Genomic DNA, 24,461 nt, shown 5'->3' on the forward strand with positions numbered 1-24,461 from the left:
AATACTCATCCTCGCTAGAGTTTAGCTGAGTAGGAAAGAAGCATGTTGTAGAGAGACGGTCAATCAGGCTTAACCTATTTTCAATACGGTGAGTTTTCTTCCCTGGCTTTATTTATTTTTTTTTCATTTTATTTATTTATTTATTTATTTATTTATTTATTTATTTATTTATTTATTTTAATATCTTTTTTTTTATTGGTGTTCAATTTACCAATATACAGAATAACCCCCAGTGCCCATCACCCAATCACTCCCACCCCCCGCCCTCCTGCCCTTTTACCACCCCTAGTTCGTTTCCCAGAGTTAGCAGTCTTTATGTTATGTCTCCCTTTCTGATACGGCTTTATTTTTTTATTATTCTTCAACCTAACTTATTTTTGTTTGCTTACTAGATCTATCTTACCAATCTTGCAGAACTTTTGTTCCAATAAAATGATATACGTTCAGCTACTGTGGTTCTCATCATAGATGCTGTCATCATTATTATATTACCTCATAGAGTTGTGTAAAACCTTACTGCTCAAAGTGCCATAGGCTGACTAGAACCTTCAGCATTATCTGGAACTTTAGACCTGCAGAATCTCAGGTCCCATCCCAGAACTACTGAATCAAAATCTGCGTTTTAACAATATCTCCAGGTTATTTGAAGGCACACTAAATTTTAAAACACTAATCTAAAAGGTTAAAATTTCATAGGTGAAATACGTAAAATAGTTCCTGGTTAATTTTTTTTTAAGATTTTATTTATTTATTCGTAGAGACACAAAGAGAGAGAGAGAGGCAGAGGGAGAAGCAGGCTCCATGCAGGGAACCCGACGTGAGAATTGATCCTGGGTCTCCAGGCTCACACGCCAGGCTAAAGGTGGCACTAAACCGCTGTGCCACGGGGGCTGCCCTCCTGGCTAATTTTTAATAAACATTTTCTTCCCTGCTTTACTAACTTAGAAAATGGGTTAACCCATTTTCTCTCCATCTTAGAAAGCTACTTTTCATTTGTTTTTAATTATTATTATGCACACACACACATACACACCACACTATCATCACAAATACCAATAACAGAAATGGGTATTAAATCCCTACTGTTTTAAACACTGAGGATAAAAATACAAGCCATGATCCCTGAACCAGAATGTAGCATCTCTTTAGGATGACAGGACATTTATATAGAAAACTTAAATATGAGGTACTTGTGCCAATAAAATCAAATTTCTCTGTCAATAATAGCATCATAACAAAATGACCGAATGGCTGATATGTTTGAAATGGTTTCACTTAAAATACAAGTTATTGGTTATACATGAAAGTCATTTTCGCAGTTTATAGTTTAGATGGGATCAAATTCCATAAAGTGAGATGGTCATCTTTAAGATAAGAAGAAACTGAGATACAAATGAGTGGACCACTTATCCCTGATCAAGAGACCTGCTCCATGTGCTTGCTATTGATGTGGGGAACAAAGGCAAAATAAAAAATAAATAAATTTCCTTACAACTTACACCCGATTGACAAATCCTTGATACTGGCAAAATGACCTTCCTTCAGGAATTCAACTGCCTCACCTTGCTAAGGGCAAAGTATCAAGCAAACCTGAATAATTATCAACATTTGAAACTTATTTGTTAAAAACCAATACAGTGATTTCAGCAGAGAATCTACAGGGACACTCAGGCTCTTTGTTATTTTAATCCCTGCCTAAATCTCATCATCATAGGAGTGGCTCCAATTATTTCCTATTAAATCAACATTGTAATTATAGCAAAAGAATCTGATTTCTTTCATTTCTCCTCAATCTCCCAGAACTGTAAATACTTCCTCAAATTTAATCACATTAATTTGGCATCTCCTTGGTGCTTTCATTATGTTCTTCTATTACTAGATTTGCAAAAATATTAGTGTAGTAGAACCCCAATAATTTTTTCTATAAAATCTTGATTAGCCTTAAATTTGTTCCCTTCACTGAAGCTACTTCTGTATATTATAAAAATCTTCCCATAATGAATGGATCTATCACTCAATCTTTTATTAAACCATGAAAAGATCTTAAAACATTGTTAGGCAAAATGTTCTACAGAAGTCATCCAAACTTCCCTCCATAACACATAATAAGCATTCTGTGATATTAAGACTTGAGAATGGTCTTTACATTCTGAAAGTGCAGATTTTTTTTTTTTTTTTTTTTTTCATGGAGTGACTGTTAGGTTATAAAGTATGTATTCACCCTAGGGGAGAGATGTCTTCATTCCTCTCCCACTATTCAGTGGATTCTAACTTTACATTTCAGAGATGTATATTATCAAATGGGTGCTAAAGACTCATTTAAGAAGTTCCTATTTCTATGTGTGGAGAGATTTTGCAATGCATATTTAAAAAATTTTAATCTGCAGACTTTAAATAAAAATTCACTCTTAGAAATGCATTCTAATGAAATAATCACAGATGTACATTGAAGTTTAACTTAAAGATACCACAGTGGTATATAATAAATGGAACATCATAAATGACCAGAATTGAGATTGGTTAAGTAAATTACAAGTCAGTCTTTAATAAAATATTATGCAGCTATGAAAAATTATGTCACAGAACAAGTTTGAATAATATGCAAAAGAATTCAAAGCATTTGAAATGAAAGAATATGTTAAAAATATGAGTGTGATATAATTTATTTTTACATATAGAGATAGCTATTTTTCACTGAATAATCTAAAAGGTTGTACCTTAAAGTATGACTATAACTTCTGGTAGAGGAATTATAAGAGATTTCTATTTTTAAATTTATTTTTGTTTGTTTAAATAAAACATGAATTACATTTTAAAGATGAGAGAAATGAAGCTCTATTAGAGCTATTCAAGTATTTCCTTTCAGCATCTCTGTTTATCTCTCATGTTCATTTTAATTATGAGGAAAGCTCTGAGTAGCGTGTAACATCTGATTCACAATTATGAGCTGATTTTAAAAGTTTCTTCTATTGCTCATGGTGAAATAGGGGAATTCATGAAAATTTCTGAATTATCCCTTTTTAGAGTTTAGCTAAACCCTTTTAAGATATCGATTTGTTCTTCAGCATTTTAACTTTATTCTATCTACTTTGAGCTTAATGGACAACCCATTCTATTTGCCAACTCCATCAGTAATTTTATTTACTGCTTCAGCCCTTGAAACAAGTTAATGCAGAAGACTTAATGGTATTTTAGGATTTACTTGACACAGAAAAGTGACCCAAGGTTTCATCAGCTATAATGTCCCTTTGGTATTAAATATTTTAATGTGTTAACTATGACAGATACAGGATGGCCAGCTTCCCAGTGAATGACCAGCCTCCTGGTAAATTTCCCCTTCCCTTTTTGTACCATGCAGCCATAACCTATAAAATCTGTTCTCTTATATACACAGAAGATCTTAACTGAAGTCTTAATGTTGAACATTTTCTAAATCTGAGGAGATTCTATCTCAACGATGTGGGAAAAGATAACCATACAAGCAAACTTTGAGCTGCTGAGACTGCAAACATCACTGTGTTCCATTTTGTATTTCAATGTCTTTGTGAATATGTAACTTAAAAAAAAGAGGAGCCTTTTAATAAATGTAAATTAGGATTGCTTTTGTAGAAAATGTTATTTTAAAAGTCCTGCCTTATTTTTAGTAATATATTCTAGATTTAAACTGATAAATCTTTTGAATGCTAAATGCACTAAACTTAACATGACCATGTCACATGATTGAATAAGTTATCACCTGAAAAAAATGAAGTCAACCTTCAATATGTATCTGTAAGAAAATTGTATATTATTTTGCTTTTTTTGAAGTCCACAGTCTAATAAATAAACATGAAGCCATTAGAAGAAAGTTTAATATATTTCAAGCTGTATTGTTAAACAATATTAAGAACTTCCTTTCACATAGAGTGTATATATATATATATATATATATATAGTGTATATAGAGTGTATATATATGTATATAGAGATATAGATATAGATATAGTGTACTTTTCATTATTTTAAATTTGTCTAAGGCCAAATAAACGAGCAGTATTCTATTGCCCTTCTACTTGTATGGGGAAAGATTTATGTTGAAAGGCATTACCTTCTAGTTAGAAAGCATAAATGATAAGGACTGTTGTTCCTATAATTAATCATACTATGGTATAGACCTCTCTCAGTGACTTAGCAAAATGCATCTAGATATGAATTGTAATATTGAGGTAAAATAATACAAATGAATAGGTAGGATATTTTCTTTTCTTCCTTTATGCCTTTTATATATTAAAATAAGACAAAATAAAAAATACATAAACTTCAATGTATAGCTTTAAAATCACAACCAAAACCCAAGTTGAAAAAGAGAATATTGGCATGACTTACACATCCCTACATTCTTATTTTTCTTTATGATTTAACCTCATAAATATGCATTAGTTGTATCTGTTTCTAGAATTTATGAAAACAAAAAATTCTATGTCTGGCTTCCTTACTCAATTTTACACTTGTGAGATTCATCGAGGTTTCTGTAAGCAGCCTGATTTTGTTTACTTTTCAAATTAAGGTCAGGGAGTTGTTTTTGTATTTTTTTCAAGGACTTTAGTTGTGATCTATGAGAAGTGTGGGCCATAGTGAATTTATACTACCATGACAAAACTGATAATGCTATTTTTTATGATATCTAAACCCAAATAGTTTATAATTTGTCTAGCATTTTTACATATATGCTCATTTCAGGGATTGGCCTAGAATTTTTCATTTTGAAATGACTCCTTTTTTTGGTCATCATAGAACAAGTTGATTCTTCCCTCTTGTGCTAATTTTTGGTGGAATTTGTATAACATTCAGACTGTAGTTCTTAAATATTTGAAATAAATCACCAGTGAAACCATCTTAGCCCAGAGTTTTCGTAGTACAAAGGTTTGTTAATTGTAGATTCAATTTTGTTTATACTTACAGGACTTTTCATATTTTTAGCTGCTTCTTGTGTCAGCTTTCATGAGCTGTATTTTACTCAAATATGTTCACATTATCTAAACTTTCAAATTTATCTGTGAGAAATTGCTCATAATATTCTTTTATTATATTTTCAGTCTTTAAGCCCTATAATTATGCCTCTTTGATGTTCCTGACACACTGGTGATTTCTGAATTCTATTATTTTTTTTATATATTTTTTAAAGATTTTATTTATTTATTCATGAGAGACACAGAGAGAGTGAGGCAGAGACACAGGCAGAGGGAGAAGCAGGCTCCATGCAGGGAACCCAACATGGAACTCGATCCCAGGTCTCCAGGATCACGCCCTGGGCCGAAGTCGGCGCTAAACCACTCAGCCACCCAGGCTGCCCCCAAATTCTTTTATTCTCAATCAGTTTCATTAGGGCTTATCAATTTTATCAGTCTTTAAGAAAAATTTAGTTTTATTAATTTCATATTTTTATACTTTATGCTTTTTATTATTTCCCATTGCAAATAAGTTTCTTTTGCGGTTTTTCAACTTCTTAGATTGATGTTTACATATTACTTTTCTATCATTTTTCTATGAATTGGAAATTTTTCATTCCTATTTGCTTCTAATTTTTTTCTAATTTCCATTGTGACTTATTCTTTGAGCCATGTTTATTTAAAAATAATTCTTCAGGGTACTGAAATATATTGAATTTGTCATATTTCTGTTAGTGATTGCTAGATAATCTCATTGCAAGCAGATAACCTATACAGTCTAATTTCAAACCTTTGAAAATTTTGAGACTCACATTATGTTCAAGAATATAGAGTCTTTGTATGTTACCTATTTTGAGTGTGCTCAAATAGAGTACAATGTATCTTTGGAATTTGTTAGTTACAGGGTTCTACAAATGTTCCATTAGGTGAGGCTTTTAAAATTGTAGAGTTCAAATCTCTATCCTTGCTAATTTTTTAGCCATGTAGTCTATCAATTACTGAGAGAGATAAGTTAAAATTCATAGTATGTTTGGAAATTTTTCTATTTTTCTTAATAATTTTATAAATTTTAATTTGTGTATTTGAGGACACATAATTAAGTGCACAGATATCTAGATCAAAATATACTTATTAATCTTTAATTTTTTTGAATTATTGAGTTTTGACATGGGATAGTGTTATCACATAAAACACAGGATGCCCAGTTACATTTGGATTTCAGATAAAGGGATTTTTTTTTTTTTAAGTTTAAGTATCTCTTAGATATTCCTTGGTGCATACTCACACACTAAAAAGTTTTTGATGTTTATCTGAAATGTAAATATAACCAGGAATTCCATGTGTTTTATTTTCCAAGAATGGCAACTCTAGTCTAGGTGTGTCTGCAGTTCTGGAAGAGGCAGCTAAGAAGCTGAGCAGATTTTTTTTACAGAAACTCAAGAATATGAAACAAAGTTCAGAGTAAGGAACTATCCTTACCCTGAATTATCCAGTTTTGGATAATTCTCAGCTAAAGTGGTTTTCAATATTCTTTCCCTTCTGAGATTCTAGTGGTAAGTATGCTAGATTATTACCATTCTGCTGTTAACAGCTATTACTTTTTTCTTTGCATTCCAATCCTTTGTCTCTGTGCATTCTTTTTGTGTAGTATTTTGTGGCCTATTTCTTAGTCCTGTTTACCTGTATGTAATGTGCTATTTAACTCTTTCCCTGAGTTCATAATTTCAGCTATTTTTTTCCACTTCTAGAATTTCTATTTTTTTTTATGTGGTATGCCACATTCTGTAAATTATCATCCTTGTATGCCATCTTGGTTTTTATCCTATTTACATAAAAAGCATGGGCTCTTTTCTTCCTTCCTTCTAGTCTCCTTGCTTTTTTCCTTCTGGCATCCTTGTGTTTGTACATCTTTGTTTAGTTTTTCTCTTGCTATTTCTTGTTCATATACTTTTACTCTAGTGGCATTCTTGATTCCTAGATTATGTGTTGAACATTTTGTTTAAATAACAGTTGTATAAATAATTGGGAGACCCATGATGATGATTCCATCTGAAGAAGTTTCATGGCATCTGGGGTATTACCAGTCCAGGACTGCCTTACTTCAGTCTCAAGATTTGAGGTTTGTTTGGCCACTCAAATGACTTGAAAATAGGCTCCAGTTTATGTTGAGGTTGGTTTAACTTTGTTTCACTCTTATTCCTATATATAGTTTTTCAAGGTCCCAGACCAAAAGAGATGATGTTTTCCTCCCTCTGATAATTCCTTACCCTGAACTTTGTTTCATATTCTTGAATTTTTGTAAAAAAAAAAAAAATCTGCTCAGCTTCTTAGCTACCTCTTCCAGAACTGCAGACACACCTAGACTAGAGTTGCCATTCTTGGAAAATAAAACACATGGAATTCCTGGTTATATTTACACTTCAGATAAACATCAAAAGCTTTTTAGTGTGTGAGTATGCACCAAGGAATATCTAAGAGATACTTACACTTAAAAAAAATCCCTTTATCTGAAATCCAAATGTAACTGGGCATCCTGTGTTTTATGTGATAACACTATCCCATGTCAAAAATCATCAGAATGACTAGATCATTTCTCTGGATTTCCATTTTCACCTAGATCTTAGCCTCGTTCATCCCCCACCCCCCCATTTTTTAGCTCTTTGATGCCTTTAAGAAGATATTTTAAACAGTATTTTGTCCAGCTATTTCAGTTGTCTTCAGTGAGAAGTTTCATCCAAATTACCTAGCCTAGTCTGCCATCAGCCAAATCAAACACCTCCTATCCCATTTTCTAGGTGCATTTAATATTAAATATACCAATTATTTAATCAAGATGCTTTAACATTTGAAATGATGAACACGATACTTTATAATTTTTCATTTTTATGGTCATATCTTTTATTCCAACTAAGTATCTACTAAGTATTGCTTTTATGATTTGCTCAATTCAGAGCTAAGTTTCTGAAAGAAGATGCATTTTCTGTTTTTCCTTGGAATGAACAACATGCACGTTGTGTGTGCATATGGGAGAGGGGTGTGCATGCTACAAAATGTGAGAAAACAACATGCATCATTATTTTCAGCAGATCGGTTTTTTCACAAGTTCTCTGAAATATAAAAGCATCATAATCAGGGCCCAATAGATTTTATGATTAAGTGGCTCTTTTGAATAAACTATCATTATCTACCTTTCAGACATTATTCACAAAGATTAAAATAGTAGTGTCCCTCATTAGCTATCCAAGATATGATATGATGAGGACACAAAAATTGGTATATACTGTGTTCAATCTCTGGTCATAAATACATCATGAATACATGAAGCATACATCACAGTGAGGGTTTGTTAAAATGATGGTAAAGACATAGAATGATGAGTGTATTTTCTGCAACAGTGGGGTTTTTGTGTCTCTCCACATGCCATCTGATTGATACTAATGTCTACGTGAAGTGATAGACAGGTAGTTATTTCTGGCAGTTCACTTACAGAAACGTGCTGCCACAACTGTAGTTCCTATATTTATCTCTTTCCTTTGCTTCCAAAATTGTTGAGTTACTCCTTTTCCTGATGATGAATGAAATATTCTTAGTCTTTCTTCTTTATAAAACATTCATCTTTAGAATATCCTGATTATCAGATTATTATTTAAAAATATTCTTTTACTTTACTTTTTTCCTATTACTAATTTTGAGTTGGTTTTATTTGATTCGTAAATGTACTCCATTCAGAACACCCTGGAGCAAGACTTAGTAGCTGTTAACAATTGGCTAGTGGCTGAGTCTGTTCAAGTATTTCCAGTGTATTTATCAAAAGTAAAATGGTTATAACCTTCAAAGCCAACTGTACTCCTTAGCCTTGTGAGTGACATTGTCAGAAACACTACAGACTGCCAGAGAGCTGAGAATAGGTGTAAAATGAGAAAATAAGCACTAGGGAACCCTGGGATATGGGTAAGCAAATGCTATCATTTGGATAAAGCTTGTGTACATTTGGCCAGAGCACTAGGTTTCTGGCCTTGACCTCCCATGTTCTGCTCACACATGAAGCCTTCAGTTATACTTGTAGCAGCTGCTTTCTGTCTGCCAACTCCAATCCTTTATAAAAAGCTAGAGCACTTCCACTTTGTTGTATGAGTTATGTTTTTAATTTAACTGTCTTTCTTTCCTACTCTTGCCAGGATTTTGTTCATATTATAATTTTCTTTTGGAGAAAGGGAAGAAGTAACTGCTTTACTGCTTAAAGAGGCATATTAGGTATTGGAAATCTTTGACACTTTTCCAAGATTCACTAGTGGCTTGCAAAATTCTGGGTGAACGATTCAGCTAATACTTCTACCTTATGATAATAATTCAGTATCATGTATTATATACATTTCTATATAGAAATAAAGACCCAAATTCACTGATCTTACTAGGCTCATTTTTTTAACTTTTTACAACATATGTGTGTGGTATGTGTGTGTATAGGTGTGAGTGTGGCTGTGTATATGCAAGTGCATGCCCTGTGCTTTGTGTTGTAATTCTATTAATGGATTAATATTTAAAATATCTGGCAACTTCATCAATATTTATGGCAAACCTGTTAGCAAGAATCTGAAAAGGAATTTAAACCGCAATGGGAAAGTTACTTGTTATAACTGCAACTTCTTTGAAGGTAGGGAAAGTTTCTAATTCAATTTCACATCCATACTTTTAATGATTATCTTTTAAAATCTCACTAAAACATTTCTCTTTCAGCATCTCTTCTGAACTCTAGATTCATGTCCAAATGTTCTCGAATGATATCCCAACTTAAATTTTAGAAAAGTCACTCAAAAACAGTATGATCTTCATCTTCCACATCTGTTTTTCTTTCTGTGTTCCATACATCAGTGAATGACACTATTCTCTACCCATTTATGCAAGGCAAAACTGGGGATACACCTTTGATAGCTCCTTTTCCTTCCGACTCCTTATATCCAGCCCAAATATCTCTCCAGCCTATGCTCAGTTTTGCATTTTTACCAGATCCTTCCTACCTATAAACATCTAGTATTACTTGTTCAAATAGCCTCCCCCCAAACTGTTTTCCTTACATATATTCTGACCTTCTCCAATCTATTCTCTGCTCTGAGTCATATTGATATTTTCAACACAAGTCAGGTCTTCTTAACCCCCTTTCTTAGAAACACTTCATTGGCTTTCATTGATTCTTAGTATAAGAACAAAAATCCTTGATTTGGCATATAAGGCCATGCATGATCTGATTTTTACCTACCTCTCCAACCTCATTCTACATCTTTTTCTTCAATGAGGGGAAAATGTGACTTTTCCCACAGGACATTTGACAGTGTCTGGAGACATTTTTTTTTCTTTTCATTTCTTTCTTTCTTCCTTCCTTCCTTTTTTTTTTTTTTTTTTTTTTTAATTATTGTCACATTTGGGTGGGTGGGAGAGATTTGCTATTTGCATCTAGTAATAGAGGCCACGGATGCTATTAAACATCTTACAATGCACAAAAAACTCTCTCACAAAGAGGAAGACAAAGTAGTCATCCAAAATGTCAAAAGTACTGAGATTGAGAAACCTCACTCTATGGGTTTTAACCATAATGCCTGTGATAAATATAATCATGCTGTATCTAGAGCCTCTTGCAAAGAAAAACTCATTGGGATGTTTATAAAATCAGTTCACCTGTCAGTCCTGTCAGGGACGGATCGATCACCTCCTTGGCTGAAAAATACCTCCTTACATAAGATGGCACCCTTTCCCGAACAGTCTACATCCAATGACTATGGAAGTAGGGGTTCTAAGATCTGGCCATCTTGGCCTGACACATCTTCTGATGGGCCATTAAAGTTCTATAGTTCCCATAGGGTCAGCTTGGATTCTCTTGCTGCCTCATTCTGCTTCTTTTCCATCCCCTTCCTGGGTGTTAATCCCAAAGGCACTTCCTAATAAATATCCTAGACTGTAATCAGCACTTCAGATTCTGCTTTCTGGAGAACTCAATCTGCTATGTTGACTTTCTTTTAGTTTCTTGTGCCAAAATGCATTCCCATCTTGAATCTTGGGACCTTTACACATTCTCATCTTTCTGTATGAATGCTCTTTCGTCATTTACCTGAGTACCATGCATTCAATCTTTAGACCACAACTTAAACAACTAATGATCCTCTTCTACTGTCTCTGAATATCAAAATCGTACCTCTACCCCAGGTTTTAAGCTTCTGTAATACAATGTAGCACTTCATTTTTACTGCTTCTCTTACTCAATTTGACTTTCTTTTTTTTCTTTTTTTTAAGAATTTCATTTATTTATTCATGAAAGACACACACACACAGAGGCGATACATAGGCAGAGGAAGAAGCAGACTCTGCAGGGAGCCCAATGTAGTACTTGATCTCAGGACCCCAGGATCACAATCTGAACCAAAGACAGATAGATGCTCCAACCACTGAACCACTCATGTGTCCCTCAATTTTACTTTCATTGGAATGAATGATATTTGGATAATATCTGTCTCTATTTCTACATCATAATTTCTCACTTTATTAACCATTGTATCATAGTGACTAATCCAGTGCTTGACACATAGAAGGCACAAAATAAAGACTTGCAGGAAGAAGAGAGGGAGGAAGGATTTTGTGACTTACACAGAGAATTTTTAGAAAATGTTACAGGAAAAGAAGTCATAATGTGTTTTTTCACATCTTTAAAAATTTAAACTCAACAAACGGGACTATTTCGACTTTTTACTGAAGATATCATAATGAAAACTCCCTTTCTATGGTCCATCTTAACATAGCATGATGGCAAGATTTTAGGTTTTAGAGTCAAGCTGCTCTGGTTTCAAATTTTAAGATGGAGACTTAAACAAATTTCCTTACTTTTTGAGCCTCAGTTTTCTTATCTGTGAAACAATAACTTATCTCATATAATGACTGTCATCTCAATTTCCTGCAAAACACTTAACACATAATATATGTACAATAAGTAGTTTTCTATTATTACACTGACCTCAAAACTAAAAAAGATAAGAAAATTGTCTCTATATTTTTGCAATGCATGGTTACTGCAAAAGGGATTACAGCACACAAATAGGAGCACACTGCTTTAGTACTATGATTTTTCACATTTTATTCTTTTTAAGTGAATAGCTTCATGTCCTAGGCTATTTGTAAAGCTAAATCCATTTCATTTTATAAATTTGTTATTTTAATAAGAACTTTATGTGTTTAGTCATGATATTGGGATGACTATTTACAAATATATTTAAACTCAAGAAGAAAAAAATGTCATAGAGATATGATTTTAAATTAAACTTTAACAAGTTATAAAGTAAACAGTTTTACAGGACTTTTTTCTAAAATCAAGGTGGTTAGAATCTTGAAAGCTATCAGTGTTCATCTTCATTTTTTTTAAAATCTCTCCTTTCATTTTACCACAATGTGTGAATGGACTAAGGGAGCAAGACAGAGGTCCATATATACAGACACATTATATTAGTGGATTTATGTTATATCTAACAATTATTGTTAAATATTTACAATGTGCCAGGCACTGTATCCAAGTTTTTTAAAAAATATATTTTATTTATTTATTCATGAGAGACAAAGAGAGAGAGTCAGAGACATAGGCAGAGGGAGAAGCAGGCTCCATGCACGAAACCCAGTGTAGGATCCCAGACTCTGGGATCACGCCCTGAGCCAAAGGCAGACGTTCAACTGCTGAACCACCCAGGAGTCTCTGTATCCAAGCTTTATATATAATGCCTTTAGTTAACCATCAGAAGAAAGACCTGTTATAAGAGATTATTATTTACCACATTTTACTCAAATAGAATAAACTATCCCAACATCACTTGGCTACTGCATGGTAGACCAAGTTGTCAACTCAGACTTTTGAATTGAAAGGCTTATTCTTTACATCTCTCCTATAAAACCTCAGCAATGCATTATAACTAGGGTTAAGAGGGAAAAAAGGCTCTATCATATCAAAGATCTGATGGGGAATTAGAATAGATTTTCAAAAAAAAATTTAAAAAAAATATAAAAAAGAATAGATTTTCATAATACCTTCTTTATAGAATAAATAAAATAAAATGGACTGTAGTCACTCTTGTCTTCTAAGGGAAAAGGAATATATACTGATAATAGAAAGAAAATGTTATGTAAAACTTTCTTTTTTATAAAGTAGCTGAAAGAGACGGATATAACCAGGCACAAATAGGAGTGTCAGATTATGCAGAGGATTGAGTTGGGTGAAGTTGCATACTAGGGAAGGTGTAAGGGAGAAGTCTAAGTAGAGGAAGCTTCCAGAACAGGAAGCAAGGAGATTCTGTTGACCTAGGTAGGTATAGGGACTAAAAAGAAACACACAAAAATGTTGTAGGTCTTTGAAATTTCTACTAAAAACAGACTTTTGAGAAATTTTCAGTGTTGCAGTGGCTGTAAGATTTATAATAGGTATTTTGCACATTCAGTTTTTAGTTGTTTGCATTACCCTATATTCTGTATATTCCTGTGTGGTTTGCATTGTTCTGTATTACCGAAAATCTTTAGTCAGATTGACTACATATCTTGTGATTATGTTTATGGAGGGAGGGGGAGATCAAAGATAAGGAATTAAGTACCATATATAGGATGGTTATGAACAGAGAGGAGATAAAATTTGAGGGCAAGAGCTCAATCAACAGAACCTGAAAGCCATCCATAGATTTAACACAGTCCTTTTCAAAATCCCAATGGAATTTTTCACAGAAATAGAAAAAAAAAAAAAATAACCCTAAATCTGGTATGAAACCACAAAATGTCCCAAAAAGACAAAAAAATCTTGGGAAATACCAAAATTGTAGGTGTCACACTCCATGATTTCAAAGTATATTACAAAACTATGTAAGCAAAGCATTATGGTACTGGTGTAAAAATGACACAGACTGTCATAATAAGCATAATAAAGCCCAGAATTTGGAGTCAGAAATCACCATGAAAACATATTGCCTGGAATTTTGTAACTTGTTTTTAATTTAAAATAATATAAAATACACATACATACATATTAGTGTAGTCACAATATTGGTCTTGGAAAGTAAACTAAGGTTGATTTTATTGAAATGTCACTGATCAAAGAGAACTTTAGCTAAACCCTCAGAGCATTGCTATTATATATCAGGTAATTTGCAAGTTGTTTTTATACACATTTTTTTTTAATTTTTTTATTTATTTATGATAGTCACACAGAGAGAGAGAGAGAGGCAGAGACACAGGCAGAGGGAGAAGCAGGCTCCATGCACCGGGAGCCCGATGTGGGATTCGATCCTGAGTCTCCAGGATCGCGCCCTGGGCCAAAGGCAGGCGCCAAACCGCTGCGCCACCCAGGGATCCCTATACACATTTTTTTTAATCCTTACTACAACCTTATGATGCAGATACTATTATCTTCATTTTAAAGAGAAGAAACTGGGCTGAGCTAGGTTAAATAACTGGTTGTAGTTCACTCAAGGAAGTAAATAGCCCAGCTGGGATCTAACTCCAAATCCAGTGTAACCTTCCCTGCACATTCTCACCTTCTTTAAGAAATAGTTAAGCCCTCTTTATCCCTTACTCTTCTCAGTCAATAATAGAATCATTTGAAGAATATTTTAAAGGATAACTATAAAAAAAATACTCAATTACTATTTTACTACACTCAATTACTTCACAATATTTAAGACTATATGAAATAATATCAGGTATATAACAGCTCTGCCCATTGGTTGGAACATTAAAGATGCTCAGTCTTATTTGTGTTGTTATCATTGCATTATATGAATATTTACTGAAGAGAGATTATTTCAGGCTACCTTTTTTAGTTTACTGATTATAAATATTCTAAAGCTATAATTATTATTTTATCAAATATACTTTCAAATATAAAAAAAGTTATTTTATTCTCCTAAGAAGCTTATAGTGTCTCACTGAAAATATCTTTACATTATTTTTTCAATAAACTCATCTTTCATATTCAGTTACATTTCATGTTAGTTCTAGCTTATAACTCCTATGAATGAGGATTTTTACTGCATTTCCCAAAAAATAAAATGGTAATTTTCTTGAAAATAGGTAACACAAGCTTGATCTATATATACACGTTTTAAGAGAGGATGGTTTCATCATCATCAGTTGCTTTTGCTTTTTATGTTCTGGTATAGAACTGTCACTGCAAATAGAACACAGCAGGTGACCTCAGAACACTCAACCTCCCCTTGTGTTCTGTAGATTACAGGAGCTTTATAACTGCAAAGTTCATAATTATATTAAATAACTCAGCATATAATAACTACCACTCTTTTCTTCCAAATCTCTATTATTAATAAACATCCCAGCCTTCTACATCAGCCATAAATGTATTAGGCAGCACAGCTGCTTTTAGAGCACAGTTTTACAAACACAAAAGAGCAAATCAAATTAAATAACCACATCTTCTTTATTTTGCAAATTATAGAAGAATTAAAAGTAATTCTTCTTATCAAAGATTTATTTTTCTCTATGAATACAGGCATTCCAAATCCTGATTTAGTTTTCTGTGCTGAAAATATGCTGTCATTTTGCAATTCATTTATAAAGATGAGGAAAGAAAAATTGTTGCATTGGGGGGGGAGGGGGGAAGATCTTGTAAAGACCTAATTACATAATAATGTTGCTAGTTCTTTTGTACTCTCCCTCATAGGAAGAATTGACACCATTTACCCACATAGATAATAAGGGCTGCAGGTAATCACCCCTCTGTCTTCAGAGACTTTGCTGAAAGTTGTCTGTTATGTTTAAGCTTCCAGAGCTTCAAGGCTTGTACTAGCTCAGGGTTAAAAAGTGAGAAAGGTCCTTATTAATCAGCTCCCACAACCAGCAGGTGTACAATGACCAGAATGCAGGAGATGGCCTGGTGTCATCCAGGAGTCAGCTGGGCTGCAGAAGCCATATACTTCCCCATTCCCACTTATGGGACTCTTTATTCAAAATCTGATTGTCTTCCCTATAGCTAATCCAAGCCCCTCTGGAAATGGAAAGTAATAATATCCTTAGGGTTTGACTGTTCAACTGCCTGACTACTAGTTGACATGTAAAGAGTGCTAGGTCAACTTTTGTTAAGTGAGTAGGTGAGTGGCTGAGGGGACGTCATGATGTGAATGATGAAGTTTCCTCTTTCCGATTTTTCAGGAGCCTGGAAAGCATAGAACCTCTCATCCTCCAACCTGCCTATGAGTGCAACCCTGCACTCATCCTGACAAAGTTGCCTGAAGTGTAACTGTGATGGATCTAAGAGAAGAGGGAAGGACAGGGAGGAGAGATATCATGTAATAATGAACTTGCATTATTTGAGCCAGGTTATTTATATGTTACTCATTCAATTCTCGTAATGAAAAAGCAAGGGAAATTTTTTTTTTTCAGGTGAGAGAATTAAGTTGCTCTTACATGAAAACAGTAGCTCAAATAATAAAGCTAGTAAGAGTTATAATTAGCATTAGAACCCATGTATCCTTGACTATTTCTATAAGACAATTCCGCCTTTTCTATGCACATCCGAGAATCAAATACATTCTCCCTCCTCTCTCTTTGATATCCCAAGTGTCAAACTACTAGGTCATAAAACAATAATTGAAACATTTCACTTCCTTACAATGAGAATTTCTTGTATAAATGCCATTATAAAAAGAGATAACCTTAAGTATTTATAATCTAAAGCCGAGAAAGTGATAGCCCTTGTAAAACAATTATTCTACATGCTATTAGATATTACTTGATCCAGTGAATACACTAAGTTCTCACTGTTCTGAGTGTCATTTTAGGTTCTGAGAACACAGAGGATTCTGAGAATACAACAGGAGATGGAGAGAAAAATATAGTCAAATGTATGTTTAACAGTGAGATAGAAGCCAAACAATAACTAATCCATATAAAATTATGTGTAAACTGAGAGACGAGAGCTAGCAATTCTTCTAAGCCATGGGGTTCAAGAACGGGAGCCATAAGTAAGGTTAGGGAAGATTGTCCTCAGAAGTAACATTCGAATTGAATCTTGAACAATGAATACTCCATAAAGTAAAAGAAAAAGGGAAGATAATTAAACAGAAAACCAAACAACAAATGAAATAGGGAAAGCCTGGGGCAAAAGCCATGGGAAACTTGCAGCTGGTTCAAGGATGGCAGGTTGCCTGTTGCAGCAACAGAAACTCAACTCAAGAAACTTTTTCTAAGCCCCAAGACTAGGTCAGGTCCCTCAGGTATATGCTTTACTAGCTCTGAGCAACTTGTTCTCATAGAACTGATCTTTGTTTTTGAATCAACATTTGTATGATTTGATTATATGTCCCTTCCCCCAGCGGACAGTAAACATTACAAGGAAAAGAACTCCATCTGGTATTGTCCTAGAAGAACATCTAACATATTATCAGACACTTGAAAGAAAAAAAAAGTCAAATGAATAAATGTTGAGAGAAATCACAACGATGAGACTGTAGGTAGGAGCCAGGATGCAAAGGATTAATGAACACTGTTCTGTGGGCAATGGGAACTGAATTTTGTTGCAGTGTTGTTGAGAGTCAGGGCCTGGGGGCAAGAAGACCAGTTAAGCAAAGTTTCAGTATTCTCACTAAGAGATAATGAGGTCCCAAACTAGAACAGTGATTGGACTTGGAGAAAAGGAAATGGACATGAGTGACATACTCAAATCATTAGGATTTGGTGACTGGTTAGGGAGTGACAAGGGAGGAGTCTATGATGATTATCACTGGTGCCTTAGATCCTGTCAACGAATACAAAACTGAAATAAAGAAAGGGGTCTGTTCTTTTCAACAGGAACATTTTGATAACAAATATGTACTCAGATTCATCAGCAGCTTAGCTTACAGAATTGAAATCATCATATCTTAAATAGTCAAACAGGTCAAAATCAAATCCAAAAGCACTTCTCATAAATTGAATGGGAGTATTTATTTCATATTGGGATTGCATGAAAATGTTTTTGAAACAGTAAAATATGGTACAAAAATGTGGATGAAAAAAGTGTATACAGTAAAAAGTGAATCTCCTTCTCATACATGTCTCTTAGTCCCAGACATGCTTTATCCAGAGGCAACTGTTATCAGATTTCTGTGAATCTTGAGGAGGAGTGTTAGTCATCATCCAAAAAAAAAAAAAAAAAAAAAAAAAAAGTTAAAAGAGAAACCAAGCAAATTTCTTTCCAAAACAGTGAATTGAAGTAAAACCTCTAGAAACTATCACTGAAAATGGATGTTAGCAAATAACTTTAAACTACAATTGCAACGTAGATTTCTGCAGTATCTCTCTGCTGAGTCATAGATAGATAAATAGGACAAGCAAGCCTTGGTAACTTTTTAAGCCTAAGATTCATTTTTCAATATCACTCAATGCCATTGTTTAATCCTCTAAAGGGAACTTGGCATTTGAGGTACACAGACAAGAAACACTACCAATAGAGTAGATAGCATGGAGTCCTGCTGAGAAACACAGAAGAGATGATGTTAATGTGTATTATGCATTCTCCAGAAACCAAGAGCTCCAAAGGTCTATACTCCATTACCTGACATCAGAGTAAAATAGTACCCTGAGTGAAAGGGAATTTTGAGAATGACTCCTGAAAACAATTGAAGTGATGTAAGCATTTCCTTAATGCAAAGGTATGTACTCTACACAAATTCACTATCCTGGCATTTCACTGAGATACTATTTTCTTGCATCCCTCTTTTAGGTTACTGCCGCTTGACCATATTTAATTTTGCTCTCCTCTCTCTGAACTGGCTTTTATCCATCTCAGTTAATCATTTGGGTTTCTGGCTTAAAGACTTGGGGCCCCACCACAGCAGTTCTCCAGGTTACAAGACTGAAATTTTCATTTTCTCCACTGATCAAGCAATCTGGGCCCTGAAAATGTAACGGACACAATGCGGCATCATCCATTGAAATGGTTGTACTAAAATATAGGGATTCTCCAAACATTCATACTTTGCATCTACATTGCAGCTAGGTAATCAAGGGGAGGCAGGTTGTAAAGAGGACCCTATAAAACAGCAAATAATTATTAGTCTGAAAAATAATGTTTTATAAACATTCTTTCCAAACAAATTTGGAACAGGGACCTGAAAAATCATCTTTCATATCCAAACTAGTGCCTGAGTGAAGTGGTGGCTGAGAATGCTTCACTTAGAACAACAGACTAAGGGCAGCCCAGGTGGCTCAGCGGTTTAGCACCTGCCTTCAGCCTGGGGCATGATTCTGGAGGCCAAGGATTGAGACTCACGTTAGGCTCCCTGCATAAAGCCTGCTTCTCCCTCTGCCTGGGTCTCTGCCTCTCTCTCTCTCTATGTGTGTGTCTTTCAAGAATGGATGAATAAAAATCTTAAAAAAAAAAAAAAAAAAGAACCAGAGACTAACCTGTCTACCGAGTCCTTTCAATAGAACTGACAAGGAATATGTCTTTATTTTGATAACATTTGTGTGCAAAAGGAGAAAACATTGGAGAAATATCCAAATATAGCAATTTCAATGTATGAATTATGTCCCCTAAGTTCACAGACAATATTACTAAGTGCTGGCATTAATTCAACTATGGTTGCTTTTCTCACCCCTCGGGAAGTGACTGAAGAATTTATTAATGACATATCATAAGGGTGACCATTTCTACACCTTGAGTTGAATACAGAACATAGAATTTTTAGAACTTGGAATCTGGTTCAACTGCCCTTCATTGCACAGTTGAGGAAATTGTACTCCTGGAAGAATAAGAGATTTGCCTGAGGTCACATAGCTAGGAAGCAGCAAAGCAGAGCTTAAAGCCAACAAGGCTGGCTGCAGCCTGGCCTTCCTTTTTTGCACTCTTCTACTTGTATCAATCAGACACTAACAGGAACAGATGGAACACTCAGAAACAGTGACCAAAGACAGACTGATGACAGGACAATTAACAGCCATGGAGCAGAGGTAAGGGACATCAACATGGCAGGTGAGTCCACAAAGGCTAGCAGTAGAGGAAATATTTGCTTCCTATCTCTACGGCCTGAAGGAATAAAGAGGAGAGGTAACTGACGTCCAGAGAGAATTGTATGTATAGCAAAGCTCCTGCAGGAACTGTGACCTTGGAAAGTAACACAGCCTCTAATAAACTGTAGTTCTGTGAGGATGAAGCTAGGAAACAAAGCCCAGACCTCACTTTTCTCCCAGTCTCCAATCTCCTATCACTGCCTCCCATTGGCCTTGTCCAACCAGAAGCCAGAAGGAAAAGGAGTCCTGCTAATGCTTTCATAGGTCTGCAGGATGGGAGAGAAGGGATGCAGAAAAGCAAATGGAGAATATCCAGTATGTTTCTCAGATTTACCAGCCTTTTGCTTTGCAATTTTTTTCTTCCTTGCCATTTCCTATTTTTTTTCCCCCCACTGGGACAAAAATTGTCAAGGTTAATGAATGATGATGGCCTATGTAAAACTAGGATTGTATTTTATGATGGACTTTATCAAAAATTTACTCAAATTTAATAGAGGTCTGGAGATGGAGTACAATAAGCAACAGGTATACTTTGCAATATTTAAAAATAAGTGATCATCTCAGTACTATGGCTCATTAGCTGGAAAAAAATCCACAGTGGTAGTATGTTTTATACACAGAACAATTTTAATTAATAATCAGGACATATTTATTCAAAAATTATAATAAGACATCATTATTTTCAGATAGCAAACTTTGATGGTTAGGTGTTAACATCCTCTTGAGTTCTAGAAAATGAACTTCTGGATATTAAACATGATTGCTTAGAGGCCTTAAACATATCAGCTTTGGTCAATCAGCTATTATCTACACTGACAATTATTTATGGTTGTGAATCACCCAAGCCTGATGTGATGTCCAAAAGCACCTCAGTAGATATGAGCAATATTAAATATGGGTGGTATAAATGTCATTTCAGTAATAAAACAGAATTCAAAGAGCTGATTCAATATAGGCATTACTAATAAAATAATATAGGTAGAAATCTCAAAAAAAAGTGTTTCTTTTCTTTAAAGGGCAATGTATGAAGAGAGAGAGAGATGAAGATAGGGACTTAATCCACTCACCTTTGAGTGAGTCTCTTTGAGCTCAGGTGAGTTCTGAGCCACCTGAGGCTTAGCACACACCTATGCAGGTGTTAAGGTGTTAAGAGTGTTAAGAGGCAGGTGTTAAGAGTGACTATCTCTTGCTTTCCAAAATGAGTGCAAGGGAGTAACTCTATTATGGATAGGAAAAATGATTTAAAAAAACAGTCTGGTTTGAAACCAAACCTTTTTAAGGATAGTTTAGTTAGAAGGTTTAGTTCTGTGTGGGTTCATTGTACTTCCCTATTACTAATGAGACCTAGATCGGTAGAAAATCTTAAATTAAAGGCAATAGATGCTATTTGTTCTAATAATATTTTCTAAAATAATGGATTTAAGAAGGCCAAATATGTCAGAATAGGCTACCTAACTTGACTTTTAAAACCTACCTGAATTATAGACAAGATTTTATATTATCTAATGGAAGTATTTTCTAAATCACGTGAGCTGATGAGACATATCCTTTATCCTATAAAAGAAGAAAGAACCAAATGTTTGCTAGCTGAGCAAAATGCCTTGAGCAAAGTTTCTATGAGCATACATTTTTAATTTCCTCAGATGAAAACAGTTTTGATGAGGGGCTCTCTAAAAAGTGTCTTCATGTTCTTCTAATACACCAATAAATAAAATCTTTCCAATGTTGAGATACTCACAGCCTTTGGTATATGTTCCTAACTCATCTGGCTCCAAATGAAACATTACTAAAGCAAGCTAATATAATTGAGAATGTTAAAAATTACTTCAGAGTATTACTAAGACTTGGATGATGAATATTTATTCTCTTTCTACTATTTTAAAAATGAGAAATAATTTATCCATAGTTTGAATTTTACCAAAACACTTGCTCTGGGACTTCCCAATACATTAGCATGTTATACCTATAATAGAATTTTACATGTGTCCTATCATGCCTGCTAGACCATAAGAAGTAAGCCTGAATCAGTCATCTCATTGCTTTTAAGAGTTAAGCTATCTCCAAAGGCATTACAACTATCTGCCTTGCATTTCAAACTAAACTAAACTAATTTATGCTTTCATATAAATTCTTTCATTTGGTCTACCTAATAACTTTGTGAAGACAACAGGGTGGCAGCAATTATTGCCCCATTTCATGGATGAGGAAACAGGCTTAGGAGAGTTAAAGCGGTTTACTCAAAGTTACATGGCTGAGCACTCATGAACCTCTGACTCATCATTAGGCCCAATGCAGGAAAACATATATTTATTGAGTGCTTTAAAACGACAATCCTCAGTCTTTAGGGTACAAAGTATGGTACAGAGAGTAGACTCACAGATAAAAAGAAAGATAACACGTATACACTACTCATTATCTGAGAGGCTCTTTTTATAAGAATTTTGTAGACTTGTTTTGTTTAATCCCATAACAAGCCTTTAGGGTAGTACTATTGTTGTTAGGTTGTAAATGAGAAAGCTGAGATGATTATCAGCTTGTGCAGAACCACAGAGGGAATTCTGACTTCAGAGTCCATGTTCTTAACCATTATACATATCATCTTTAGAGATTCCAAATCTTATGGACACCTTTTCATAATACTAACTGGCCTCCCATGAAAGAATATGAATAAAGAATGAATATGAATCAAGGCAAACATACACACATGCATGCACACATAGACATTATCTACCTATCCATATGTACATACATCTTTACTAAGGGACTTGAGTATCATTGCATTTGGCTGTCAATCCATTAAGCCATAATTTATTTATTTTTTTATTTTTTAAAGATTTTATTTATTTATTCATTCATTCATTCATTCATTCATTCATGAGAGACACAGAGAGAAAAAGGCAGAAACATAGGCAGAGGGTAAACAGGCCTGATGTGGAACTCAATCCCAGGACCCTGGGATCATGACCTAAGCAAAAGGCAGACGCTTAACCACTGAGCCACCCAGGTGCCCTCACTAGGCACAATTTAAAACAAACAAACAAAATATAGATGAGCAAGATATTCTAAGCTTGAACTTTACCTGGGAAAGAAAAATTAAAACTGCCCAGATTGGAGACATATCTCTCTCCATTTAACTTCCAAAATCTTCCTCAAAATATCATTGTATTTAAAAGACTCCATCAGCCTTTGTAAAGAGAGAAGAGAAAACAGACTTGAGGAAGATGTTCTCTTCTGTGTGACTCAGGAGGCATGCTTCTTCTGTGCAGTGCTTTGTCATCATCTGCCAAAGATGTGTGTGCAAATATCAGTCTTACAAACAGACAATGTTTGTACTACATTGAGGCTAACTTGCCATCTGGTTATCGGATGCTTGGAATCCAAATTGTACCATTTCCTATGTGTTTTCTCTAATGAGAAATGGAATGATGGGATTCTGATAACAAGTATCCATGCACTGGACTGATATTATATTCCTATGTAGAGTAACAGGAATAGTGCATATAAGAGAAACGGCTTATGTCTTACATTGCTTAAAGAAAAGAGGGAAGTATTTTCTATAGTTCAGATTCACAGGAAACATAAAACTCTTAGTTCAGAATGTGATGTATTTTTCTCAAATTTTAGAGAATCCACTGATGTTCTGTGCAATTGTATTTTAGTGTTAGATCCAGCAGAGTACACCAACTAAAAACGCAATCACAGTAAAAAAAATTCTGATGAAATGCATTATTTCTGAATAAGCAAAGGCCAAAAGCATAATATAACATAAATGATGTGATTGACTACTAGGGTTGCTTGCAGCCCATAGCTTCAGGTAAAGCATCTGTCTTCCTCCACTAATGAAGAAAGAGACAGCAGTTTCTATTTAAAATTAATAACTGCAACACTTCAAGATTATAGGAAAAACTGTGTTTCACACAAAGTGCTTCACAAAATTTTACTGAAGTTCAACAAAATCATTATATAACAAATACATATGAGAAATTCTTCTTTATGGCTTATTCTACGGAATTGTCTATTCATTTTTACCTGCCCAGGATCTAGAATTTTAAGCAAGATGATTATTAGCAGAAATAAAAATATTCTTTCTACTTTAATAGCCCCTGCTCTCAAAAAATAGTCACTTAATATCTCATAATTTTATGACTTATAATGGATTATGTATCACTTATATTCTTCTATATAACCCAAGCAATTTTTTTAAGCAATAGATAACACCATTAATTTCAATTCCAGTTACCTTTTATTGGATGGCTGGGCACTGGATCACGATCAGCAATATAAATAGGATAACATCATTCTTTGAGGAACTACAATAATAATGCACTTTACATTGATAAGTAGTATAATACTTGATATACTCTTAATACATAATAAAAATTAATGACATTTTAGGACTTTACAAATTTAGGGAAATTACCAAGATTTTTATCACATTTTCAATAGCAATATCTTCCTCAGGAGACTATCATGTCTGTTTTCAAGATTGTGTAGATAGTTGGACACAAATGAACC

The 24,461-nt window shown here is 34.2% G+C and overlaps 1 protein-coding gene and 1 long non-coding RNA gene across 11 annotated transcripts in view; one reads left to right on the forward strand and one right to left on the reverse strand.

The window, feature by feature from the left end:
* CTNNA3 (catenin alpha 3) overlaps positions 1-24,461 on the reverse strand; it is a 1,688,099-nt gene that overhangs the window by 579,012 nt on the left and 1,084,626 nt on the right. The gene's annotated exons all lie outside the window — the stretch shown is intronic.
* LOC144312260 (uncharacterized) overlaps positions 1-24,461 on the forward strand; it is an 88,170-nt gene that overhangs the window by 7,070 nt on the left and 56,639 nt on the right. For 2 of the 4 annotated variants that reach the window (XR_013377762.1, XR_013377763.1), the window contains exon 3: positions 16,107-16,404. The exons of the other annotated variants lie outside the window; for them this stretch is intronic. This is a non-coding gene — a long non-coding RNA (uncharacterized LOC144312260). Of the gene's footprint in view, positions 1-16,106; positions 16,405-24,461 lie in introns of those variants that run through there. 4 annotated transcript variants of the gene reach the window in all.

This window comes from Canis aureus, chromosome 4, assembly GCF_053574225.1.
Source record: "Canis aureus isolate CA01 chromosome 4, VMU_Caureus_v.1.0, whole genome shotgun sequence".
NCBI lineage: Eukaryota > Metazoa > Chordata > Mammalia > Carnivora > Canidae > Canis > Canis aureus.